This window comes from Bombus pyrosoma, linkage group LG14 (genome assembly GCF_014825855.1).
Source record: "Bombus pyrosoma isolate SC7728 linkage group LG14, ASM1482585v1, whole genome shotgun sequence".
Lineage (NCBI taxonomy): Eukaryota > Metazoa > Arthropoda > Insecta > Hymenoptera > Apidae > Bombus > Bombus pyrosoma.
Window position 1 is genome coordinate 9,437,298 of NC_057783.1, and position 12,960 is coordinate 9,450,257.

Genomic DNA, 12,960 nt, shown 5'->3' on the forward strand with positions numbered 1-12,960 from the left:
AAGTGCGTGACAAGTGTTGCAGAATGGAACGTAAAATTGTGAGAACGTTCCGATTTTGCGGTCGAAAAGAGATTCCGTTTTATATTGTACGCATGAGTCACCTCTTAATCCCTGATGAGTTTGGAATGGTTGAAATATCGGAAGTTCTAGTATCTGCATATGTTTCTTGGAAGCATTTATTTGTCGGACTGTTGTATCAATCGCAGAATTGGGTTGTGTGAAGTTATAATTACTTATACTGTTTACTTTAACTGGCACATATTCTATGCAGAATAAAAATAGATCTATTCTACTAGATCTAGATAATCTCTCAATGCATGTCAATCATTAGATTTTAACGGAAACTGTAAGTGAAGGTTCTTTAAAGCTGCGTTCGAAGAATTCTTGAATTCTAGAACTTTTTATTTCTATAAATCTAAAGTAATGAAATCAATTAATCAGTAGAAGTAGTGCTATATGGAAATTACTTAAATTAAGTACGCGTAGCTTAAAAAACTACGCACGACTAAAGCTTCATTTGGTTAAAGGATATTTCATGTACATCGACTTAATACAGTGATAGGTATATAATACTCAAGCTACTTTTATTACGATAATACGCAAAAATCAATGCCACTACTTCCAAACAGTTATCGTGTCGTTAATTCTCAAACAATTTTCCTCGAAGTATCACAATTCACGCTATCTACGCCGTTAACGACTTCAACTTCCAGGGAGAGTACGACGTAAGTCGCATTTACTGATAACCCCGAGCCATAAAAGACGGTACAATTAATTTCGACGCCTTAACAACTTGGTACACGCGGGCGCCGCATTAAGACGCATCATTCACCTCAACGTTTCTTCCTCTCCCTCTCTCTTTCTCTCTGTGTCGCGTAATGTGACTGCTTGCGGACTCAAGTGTCTCAGGGAGTAGTTTATGAAGCACTTTGGAAGGCAGGCGCACGGAGCTCAAGTTTCGAAGCCAGAAATTTCGTTTACCATTCTGCTCGATAATTCCGCCTGCACGCGTGTTCTTCGCGTGGATTCGACCAATGCAACGGAAGCGCGCGCTTCACCGACGCGAGTTACTCGCTGTTCCATGAACCAATGGCGAGAAAAACGTGGCTAACAAACAGTGGCAAGCCGCACGGTGGAATGCTAATGAACAGCACACGATGGACTCGTTTACAAATTAAGCAAGACGTCAACGAGAAACGTTGCACGGAGCGCCGATGCTAATTGAATAATTAAAAGTCACCGCGGTCGTACGTCCGTCCACTGGAAAATGCAATGTCTGTGGCAGCAGTGACACGCTGTGGCAAAGCAAATAATCACCGGCCGTAATTGTGCAATCAGAGAAACGCGACTGCTCAAGTGGCCAGGGCGAAACATTACGCGGGGAAACTCAGACGCGTCGGAAATAACACCTCCAGCCGAATCTCGATAAAATATGGAAACCACTCATCGACCTACATTCATTCACGGATACATAGTATTTCAACACTTACCGTAGAACATCTCAACTGCGTATTTGCACAAAATATCGCGTAGTTTTCACGTATTATATATTTCGCGTAGGCAGCCGTGTCTCATTCTAGCGCTAACAAAATTACAAAATGTTTTACACGACACGTATAATGTATTTATAAAAGTTTTTTATAAGTGTGGGCATACTTTTAAAAGCCACTGTATGTTGTTATTAGCGATGAAGACTGAATACACTGTGTGGATTAGATGTTGTTACAGAATAACGTGTCTTTTGGAAAGGAGAATATTTTTGAAACTTGTTAGCAATCTGTCAGAATGACTATTAAATTTTTGTAAATTCCTCGACGAATAACACAACACGTTCAATAATTCATAAATAATTTCGCGTATGAGAGGACATAGCATAATGTGTTCGCGATTGGAATTTCAGATTAGGGATAAAAGTATATACGCGTGCACTATGAAAAATAATTCCGAGCTAAACTCAAAAACGTCACCTCCAAACATTTCAATATTTTTATAACACAAATTAAATCAGTCGAAATTAATCTCGAACATCACGATTCGAATTCAGTATCCAAAGCGATCGTCTTTAATCCTAATTATATATTTAAAACGATTATTCATACCATATACAAATTCTTTTTTACCAAACATACATATGTCTGCGGCAAAAATCTTGTAATTTCTATACACAGTTTGGAATAGGTTGTCAATATGTCCCATACGATTTGCATATTCGTGTTTTATTACGGTGCTAATGAAACTTCAAAATGTTTTACGTAGCATACACGATATACGCTTAAAAGTTTTCTACGCTAAGTGCTCAAATACATCCGTGAGCGAGTGTACGTGTACTTAATACGACGTTAAACCTATTAAAGAAAAGAAAGAAACAAAGTGAAGAAACGAAATGTAAAAATTTTCGGAAAGTGTCCGGACTGACAAAAGATCGTACCATTGAATTCCTAAAGCGTTCGACAAAGTCAGCATGCATTAAAATGCAAGTTTCAGCCGGATGAAATCTAGAAATCGATGAACGTGCTACGAGCGTGGGTGCGAGCTTACAAATGGTTGGATCTTTAGACGATAACCAACTTTCAACACGGCATGAGGTAAAGCTCATTCATCATCGTGTACTTCGGCACGGCGCATTGTCCGCATCACGTGCACGCGCTCCGGGAACATTAAATCGATTCTCGTTCACGCGTGATTTACCGCGGCGAATTGAATCGTAAAGAGGCTTGCGTGCTTACGATTTTTCCTTTATAATTGTGCTTCGATTCTCCCGTTCCACGAAATCGCCACCGTTCAGCGAAATTCGCACTGTTGGCACCGCGAACTAACTCGACAAACCCGTGAACGCGACCGATATTATTCTGGTTATGTTCACGAGATAAAAAGTTTTGTACTAGACTTTTATGCTACACTCTAATTAGAGATAGTTTATCAAGGTGCTTTAACTCTTTGTACATGGGAAGCGTTTTAATATCTTTTTTCATTAACTCGATAATTAAAAATTGAATTCGAGAAAGAAGATTCAAAACTCCTCACTAGAAAATAAAATCTTCGTTAACAAATTTTCGACGTTTTTCCTTAGCTCCCCTTGATATGCAATTAGAAACAGTATTTGTTCGAACGTTCCATTTTTTGGCAGAAGTTCGTGATAAAAATGTTATGAACTTTCTGAACGACCCAGTGTTGTACAACAATCTCATAAAAATGAAACATCCAATGTCCGGCGTATCTGCGTAGAAATTTTTAGCAGAAAGTGAAATATACCATATACGAACGTGGTATTTAGTATATTCTCAAACATAAACCAAAAAGGAAACGCGAAATCGCATTGGTTGCACTTTATCATCTCTGAGCCTGCAAAGGGCACAAACAATCGCCTTATTTATTTTCCTTTCTCCGGAGATCTCATTCTGTCTCATTGGATTGCTTCACGTGTCAGGAGCCGTTTAGCGGTTGCTTTTTCTTCGAGAATCGAGAAAATTTTTGCACTGAATTCGGCCCTTGATACGCCGCGACACTGCTTTGCTTCGCTTCGTCGAACAGGATTACTTTTTTCCATGTATTTTCGGCCAGTGACAATCGAGAAAAACTTGTTAAATATTTCTATCAGCAAAATATCGTTGGAAACCTGTGCTTTGGCACCGTTAACAGCTCGATAAAAACGAATGTACGCTACCGTTGATACATATCTAGACAGTTTGATCAATACGTAGCAATAATATTTGCATTTCTATAAAAGAAATCTGCAGCCAGGAAAAATTCCAGAAAAACAATATAATAATATAAATATGTAACATTAAATATAAATATAAAACGATGTTATTGTCCATCAAATTCCATCGAATTTTAAACATGGAGCAAGAGAAGGAGAGAATAATTTTTGGTCACAGTTTTATAAAAAGTTTTATAGCGTTATTATATAACTATAAAGATATTTTTACGTTCAAAATAATCTGCAAACAGATATTTTTAATTTTGTATAGACTCTGCGCTTCTAAATTCTATCGCAGTGAATTATGAAATACAAATGCACGCAGTTTATTACACGTAGACTCTATTCGCCTGGGGATCGTATTAATTTGAAATTGCTTGAGCTTAAATCCTACCGTTACCGTTATGGTTGTAAGGGAACAGATGTAGGACGAAGGAAAAGCCTTTATGAAAACATTACCAGTTCCTTATTATTATCAGACAATAAATAACTTTACTGACTCCTAGCAAAGAAACTTTGCGTTCGTTTCCTGAAAGAAAATTACAAAGAAACGTTTAACTATCATTAAACAACGATTCAGGGAAACTTGTTATTTGATTCTTAGGCGTACTAAAAAAATCTCCAGGCAATGTACGATCTCGTTAATTTTAATACCCTGTTACAGATAGTATCGTAATTTTCCTGAGAGATTTATGAATTACTTTTGATTTTCATTCGAAAAGTAGTAGTGAAGAAATCGCGTAATTCTTCCGTTCTTTGTTTATATTTTTATTTTTATTCCTCAATAAAATCAGCAAACGTTGCAAGTACTTGTTGAAGGAATAAAAAAATTGGACAATTACTTGTCAGTTTTAGCGGCGATATCTTCTACCATATAACCGAGCACTTTCGATTTAAGTTTTATAGTGACATAACATGAATTTCTAAAATCTTAATCACCGGCCAGAAAGTGTCTGAAAGTTACTTTATACATTCTCTGTGCCACAAACTTCGGGAAAACTAGAATATAGGGCAATTCCTCTTGTCTGGCATCAATTTTATATGTATTTTCCGTGACGACGAGTCGAACAACTTTTGGAATCAAGTTTGACCACTTTCTATATGAAATGAAAATAATGAATAAGAAAGCAACTAATTACTCCAAATAGAGTAACAAATAAATTTGTTGTTTGAAAGTAAATTTACTTTCAATTAAATTTCAAAGCCTTATACGAGTAATAAATTATCCTCGAATAACTCGCCTGCAAAATCTTTGAAGAAACTTTCAACGTATTTGATGGATACGGTCTGTGAAAATTAATATTTACGATATTCCGTGTCGAAAAATAGGGCTTCTCGAGTTGAGAAAAAATTGAGGGTAACCCGATTCAACAGAACATCATGCAGGCAGCATGAACGAACAGATTCAACGTAATCACGCGTGCATCCAAAAGAAAGGCGCTGTATCGAGTGTCGAGGCAGAGCGTGCTCGATTTATGTAATACATAAAACAGAGCACGGCTTCGCGATATAAAGGCAGAAGTCTCGCGTCAGGGTGCTTGGAAGCACAGTAACCAGAGAGAAACGATGATTTATGGATCTGCACCGCGAAAGGTTATGGAGATTTTTGCAGCGGTGGCCCTGTTCATCTCGAGAAAGTCATCTGAGCAATGTGGATATTGATTACATCGAAATTTCCCAACGTTCCGTCGATAATATTTTCCGTGGCACGCGCGTGTACTGCTCGCCTGGCAGATAATTATTATACTGCATTATTCATTGTTATTATCTTATCGATTTAACGGGCCGCGTTAAACAATTCTATTACTGCTCGCATCAAGCGAACGTAGCCGTTGCAAATTGTAACGTGTGCTTTAATTGCTATCAAATATTACTCGGTATATAACAGGTTTAATAGGTAATGGCAAACTGTGATGCTGGAGCGCATAATTTAGACGCAAATAAAGCATATTATTACTTAGGCAGCGGACGCAGATTTTGTAAACGATTGAATTACGTCGGAAGTTTGAAGTGAAACTTTGAAAACTGTTTAGAGGCAATGTATTTTTGTAAAAAAAAAAAATTATCGAATAATACAGGACGTAAAAATATTGAAAAAAATGTCCGAAGACAATGTATTTTCATAATAACACTTTATTATGAAACTTGCGAACGGTAAAGAGAAATTTACTAAAGATTTGAAGACGACGTATTGTCATGTAATAAAATTGTATGCAGAGAATAATACCGTATCGAGTAATACAAGACGAAGTTGGTAACGAAATTAAAAAAGAAAAAGCTTTACAGACAATATATGTTGCTGTAATAACACTGTGGTTACATAGAATAACATCGTATTGAACGACACACGGCAGAGTACATTGCACAATTTAGAAATGACGTGGCCCGTCATTGAAATGTTTTAATACCTGTAACACGAACTATTTAATTGCTTTATATTATTCAATTTCACGTCGAGTGATTATTATATTTAAATTTGTTGAAACGTGACATAAAATTAGTTGAATAAAACTGTTGAAGAAAAAATCGACTGCTATCATGGAACGTATTGGCCTCTGTTTCGAGCATCGAAACTTTTTGCATGAATTTTTATACCCTAAATAAACTTTACGCATAAATTTAACGGGACCCTGGTACGTGTCTGGTTAGTCACAAATGAAAACATATTAACAAATCTAATAGCGTAGGAGACATAGGGGCATAGCAAACGGGCAATCGATATTAGAAAATATTTCGACAATGGACGCCATGTTTATTGACATTAGAAAATATATCGCATGCTGGGAATGTATCGATTTAACAGGCGCAAGGGATAGGTATCGAATGTACATACATATACAGTTGACATTAAGTAAACTGCGATATTAGCGTAGGGATTGTTCGAATGGTAATAGTTTAATGACGACGATTCTCTGATAATGCCACTGGTATTAGCGCTCCTCTGCCTACTAGATTGTAGCATATTAGATGAAGATTTATATGTGCCCAAGGCATTGCTAACTTCGAAACAGTCGCGTATGTGTAGGTGCACGTGCACAGAAGCTAACGCGTTATGTACAGTCAAAATGTTGTCTCAAGTTCAAGAACGTAAGCTCTGGGATATACAGACTTAACATGATTAAGGTTATCGTATGGTGTTAGCGTACTATACCTCTTCGACGATGTGCTATATATATTGAAAAAGCTTCCACGGGTATTAGAGCGGAATTAGAACACGTGAGAGATCTTTTTATTTGGCACTGTAAGATTTCAATTGTTGAACCAGTGCTAATTTTGTTATCGAAATGGTAGGAATAAGTGCTCATATTTTAACTAGCGGTTAATTATTTTACGTCCGATGTCACGTATATGCAATAGTCTATTTTACAGATTGTTAATTAAATAATGAGCGTATTTCATTTGACAAAACTGACAACTTAAAGTAATGCTTGTGATGTTGAATGAATTCGATTATTCTTTTTTATCAAGTATTATTTTAGAATAACTGAAACTTTCGTGATATGGCATCCATTGATCTACAAAATAACAGAAATTTACGGTTTTATAAACCTAGAACTAATCTATATTTATATAAAATACTTTTAAGACAAATTTTAAAGATTAGACAAAGAATAGTAGAAAACAAAAGATTATCTTAAAATGTTAGTAGATGAGAATGTATTGTCTTAGAACTCATGGTCTCAATTTTCTGTGCAATAATTCTTTACCAATAATTTTTTCGAAGCAAATTCCTTGATATTAAAATTCAATCGAGAAATAAAGCGAACAATTATAGGTCCTGTACGCATTCCACACGCTGGATAGGAGAAACGGAGTTACATCGAAAGTACCAACAGTAAATTTATTCTCATTACGACTATAAAAGCGTCCATTAGCGCGTAACTTTCGCGTAGATTCCATCGTCGTCGTATCTGGCGGAACTCGAAAAGTATGTCGTTTAGTTACGACCATCTTACGGTATCGATTTCAGGCAAGGCTTCAACACTATCGGTGATTTTTATCGAAAGTAGAGTGCTGTAACAGTGGCATCGACGGCTGTTCATCAATGACGCGAAAATCGTATTGCAATAGAGGCCGCGTTTACGATACTCCTTGGCGATCATAAATTACCTCTTTATAACACCATTCCAGCAGTTCTTTCTCTGTATCCCGTGGCATCGCGCGATTTTTACCAGATATCACTGGCAGATTTAAAAGCTTCGTTCCTTTGAAAATTGTCCTGTAAGAGTTTTGCGTTTACGGTAATCGCATATATCGCTTCTCTTTCGAAGCTTATCATAAAGTGCAGTTACAAAGAAATACCACTAATACATTCCTAACATCTTCTTCTGGAAAATCGTCTCGTACCGTGTATTTACGTTGCTTCTCTACAGCGTAAAGTAGAGCATAGTAATATCGAGCCAAGTATGATTACCCATAAAAAAAATATGTAGAAAATAAAGAATAATATTTTTTAAACTAAATCTTCGTTTACGAGAGAATCGATTTAGTAAATGTAGCAGGTATGCGTGTACTGTGCACATACCTTTAGATAACGACATGGTTGGTGTATACACTTATAGAGTGTTTTATTTATCGTGGAGTCTTAAATTTCTTAGTTACTCTTATTAATATCAAAAAATCAGGACAAAGTTATTTGGTTCAAGACGAAGAATTTGTGGTTCGTGATTTTCTTTCCACTACGTCATTTTCTTCGAGTTTTCAAGGAGATCCACATTTTTAAAAGCGAGACTGGATACCTTTCTAGATATAGAATTATCAATTATAGAATCGAAGAATTCTTGAAATGGAATTGTCACACTTTTTTCTTGAAATAATTTGCGTTTCGAAAAATTGTTTATTATGAGAACGATCATATAGGAAACGTTTGATCAATTTTATGACTTACTATTCATAAATCGTGAAAAGTTTCTGTAATGAATATCCGAGCAAAGGTTCAGTAGTTTTAATTTCTGCTACAAAAGGTCTGATTAAAAAACTGAATGGAAATCCAGGCTAATGTTTCTGTTTATAAGCTCGTAAACGTAGACGTGGACGATTGAAAAGAGAAAGAAATCCCAGTGGACAATTTGGGATGGTCTTCTAATTACGCGTCGCCCACGAACGTATTATATGTGACCTGCAATCATACTCTTCAGGAATAGTGCACAAAGGACCCCTTATCCAAGGGAATCGAACCATAAATTTCAGGTCCTTTTCTAGCAGTGTGTGGGTACTCGATGCATCAATCATTATCGAACGCGGTACGACTGGAATATTTTGCTGAAAAAGTTGCTTGACATTTTCCATGCATAGCCAAGTCCCCTATAAACTGACGCGAACGCCAGTGCTCAACCAGCGACACCTCGAAAACGACCGATGTCCCTTCAACCATGTGTCTTCGATGTTACGAGAGAGCAATTTATGATCACTTGGATGCTACAGTAAATGTAACTTCCATTATGAGGCCAGTATCGAGGCGCGGAAGCTGTAAATCTGTCAGCGATATCTGTTAGAACTCCTACTCTGTTGTGAACTTAAAAAGAAAAATCGGAAGTTAGCGTTATACAGGGCGTGCAATTTACAACTTTATACGGCTGTAAAAGGGAAGTGAATCGAGAATAAAGAACGCAATGTTTTGAAATAGGCATTTGTTGTAAAGTACGCGCGCTTAACTCCAATATCGATAAAATAATATCGATCGAGTGATAGTTCGTATGGACAAGAAACCCATTTCTCAGAATGACATAATTTTCTCATCAATGGAATAGTGTTCATTGTGAACATTAAATCGCACGTAGAATCTGATAAGAAGGCGCTTCGTTGAAAGATAAGAGTATGTGTATATCTACTATATATAGTTTCTAATTAAAAAATATGTCAATTCGAGCACTATAATAAATACATTCTGTTATTCCTATTCCTTATATTTCTATTTCAAGGCAGATTCCAAACCTTTATTTTACGTCTGGCGGGATTCAAAAAAAAAAGGGAGAAAAAAGGAAGAAAAATGAAAATATCCATTGTCGAAGAAAAATAGCGGTCCATTAATTACCGAATGGCAAAACGGGAGGAAAAAGGAAGGAAACCTGTGACGACACAATTACGCAGCGCCGGGCCGTATTTTCGCCGAGTTCGCGGACACTGCTTCCGTAATTACCTGACGCACGCTTCGCATGATCAGTTTCAATTTGTGAAAAAAGCTTAGTCGGCAGGGAAAAAAGTCGAGCTGCCACGAGAAATTTATCGCACAGTTTCGTAGTCATAGATACACGGGGTATCAGGTTTTCCATCCCCGTTCAATTTTTCTAGCTTTGCCTGTTCTTTTTTTTCTTTTTATAAACAGCTATTACCCAAGATAATTCATTTCCCTCGTTCCTCTTTTTCATTGACAGCGTACAGCTTTATTCCAAATCGTACGTTTCCTGTCATACTGTATTATTTACAGACGAAGTATTAGGTACCAACGTTGCGAAAGGACGATCCGATAATCATATACGGTATTAATGTGTGTAATTAACGTACGGGCTAAAAAAGTATTCAATCCTTAAAGAGTTAAGCTTCCGAACGTATCTATACGAGTGTTTGAATATTTTCGTGAGTCACTGTAAATACTATACTGTAGATAATATATAAAGTTATTTGATCGTTAATTATAATTAGACATTGGTTAGAAACATTAGTTAGATTACAAATTTTCTGAAGAAAGAAGTATTGTTCTTTATACATTATGCATTAGATGGATCTAGTATAATAGACTATTATATAGGAGATTACACCAGAAGGAGCTTTAGGACTCGAGGGTTTTGGGGGCTTCAGAGGATCGAGGTTATTATGTTTGTTAATAGGTAGATGAAAGGTTTAAGTAATTTTTAATGGTTCAACCGTAACGTTGAAAAACAGTAACACGTGTATTATTCTTCATCTTTTATTACTATTATTAAGTATCTGACGAATTCATTATTTGGAAGCGATTTATTTCTCAAATAAGATCTTGGAATTTATTTGATTTGCAGAAACTGGTTGATCCTTTCATGTATTACATTCGTTTTAAATAAAAAGTGTCCAATTCTGGTATGGCTTGTCGCAAAGCCGGAATTAAAATTGTACAGTACACGCTTGCGTGATGCCCGCATACGAAACGAAGAATCTGCTTCGTTTATTTTCCATCGAGTTCACCCCAAGGACAGGCCGATGCGTGACGTCGAGCCATGGGGAACGGTGTTCGGTGCTTCCCCTAAAGCGAACAATCCGGATAATCTTGTGCACTGAGAATGATGACTCGGGCATTCTTTCCTCCCTTCGTCGAATCAGCATCGCCATAATTACGAGGCGATTCGACGACGGTAAGGGTCTGAATGGTTCGTTATTACGTTTCAATTAGCAAGCCCGGATATTTACTGTAATTGCAATCGGTTACATTATTAGGAGAAACTGAGTGTTCCTAACGAGTAGAGGCCGAGACAAAGACAAACGGAATTTAGGTAATTTCCTGCTAGTGCCGTTCTACTTCTTATTGTTTCGAAATTAACTTGGTCAGTTGCTTGGCATTTGTTTAAGAATTTCAATTGGGGAGAAGTTAATTAATTCCCACCTACCTGGTTCCGATTATTCACCACTCTGTGGCGGATGTCGAGTTTCGAACCACGTCCAACTGTTTGTTCAAAGTTCGCTTGTGTGAATAATGTGCATGTCGATATGTTGGCATAAGCTTCATTGGAAAGTCTTGATTATCTTACTTTTGTAGCAGAATTTCCGTTCGGTGATCTTCTTTTCGAACGATTTACGATGATGCTTTACCTGCGATGAAAATATTTGATACGCTGCATAAGATATTTCCAAATTCCGTTACGATTCTCACGACTAAAGTTTGAAAGTAATCCGGAAATGTATATAGATCGATACCGTACATATTGGCGATTTGATAGCTTCCGATCGAGAAAACCACCTTGGTTTTAAGGTGATTCGTTTACAGCTGATGGAGTAGTTAGTTTCCGACAAATAGTTACGATAGATTCGTTGCAAACACAAAATTAGTAAAATGTAATGTACAACATGAATAGTGGTCTGAAAAATACAATTGGTGCTAATTATGATCTCACTAGATATTATGACTTATTAATATAATGGATAATTGGCTATTTACATAGTTTAATGATCTTTGCAGAATGTATACTTGTATTATTATACTTGTATTACTACACAGTATACTTACAGCATACAATATACAGTATATTTGTATTATTATACTTGTATTATTATACCTGTATCTTCTATAAAGATACAGCAGGATAGAAAATATTTTCTATCTTTTATATTTAGTTTCGTTTCAAATTTTTCCAACATGAATATGATGGCCTTCTACATATAACACGCGTAATACAGATATTCATAAAACGTTTAGAAAAGTAATATTTTGGGAAAAATGAATATCTGAGAGTAAAACATACTTGAACGGTTTTAAGTTAAATGTCAATCAAATTTATCGATTTCCGAAAGAAGCAAAAGTTTCATTGAAAAACGATCTAGCATTTATTTAACGACAGTCTATTAAAAGCATAAAATAAATGAAGCGCATGGATTTATAAAAGCTGGGAACAAGAGTGTTCCTCGTTAGACCTCGTCCGATTGAAGTCTTTGAATTGGTTAATTTTCATCGAATAACTGCTTCTTAATTAAGGTAACAGGATTGAAATACTGACAGGGCGTATAATGAGCCTTAAAATTGTCTACGTGTAATTAATAGCTTAAACGACTGAATGGCGAACTGGACGCAAAGCGAGTTGACTAACTAAAATTCTCTTGTAAGAGCTTCGACATGGTCCATGTGACAACTGTATAATGAGCTTGTGAACAGTTAATAATAATTACTGTGTCTCGCATGGTCGATGCAGAATCCCATGCATACGAGAACACGACGATGTTTGAAGTACAATTTACGACGTTGTCGCTTTACGTGACTATTCCCACAGGAGAAATTAGTCGCTTTGTTCGAGTTATCTTTAATCGTTCTAAGTATGAACGTAACATTTTGATGTTCGACATGAATGAAAATATATTCATTTTGTGCACAAATATCTCGCAGTCAAAGCATATTCCTTGCTACGAATTCACTAGAATAATTTTATAGTTGCAACTTTAATTTTGTCAGAATTTTCTTCTTCTATGCGATATGAGTAATGATATTTTATTCTTCGGTATAAATTTGTGATTATTATATTTATGTTTCTCCGCATAAAATAAATTTTCCGTAACGACGCACAGACGCTATGCCTCGGTAT

At 36.2% G+C, this 12,960-nt stretch overlaps 1 protein-coding gene across 5 annotated transcripts in view; it reads left to right on the forward strand.

The window, feature by feature from the left end:
* Positions 1 to 12,960, forward strand: part of LOC122574958 (zwei Ig domain protein zig-8-like) — a 433,576-nt gene that overhangs the window by 11,987 nt on the left and 408,629 nt on the right. The window lies entirely within an intron of this gene.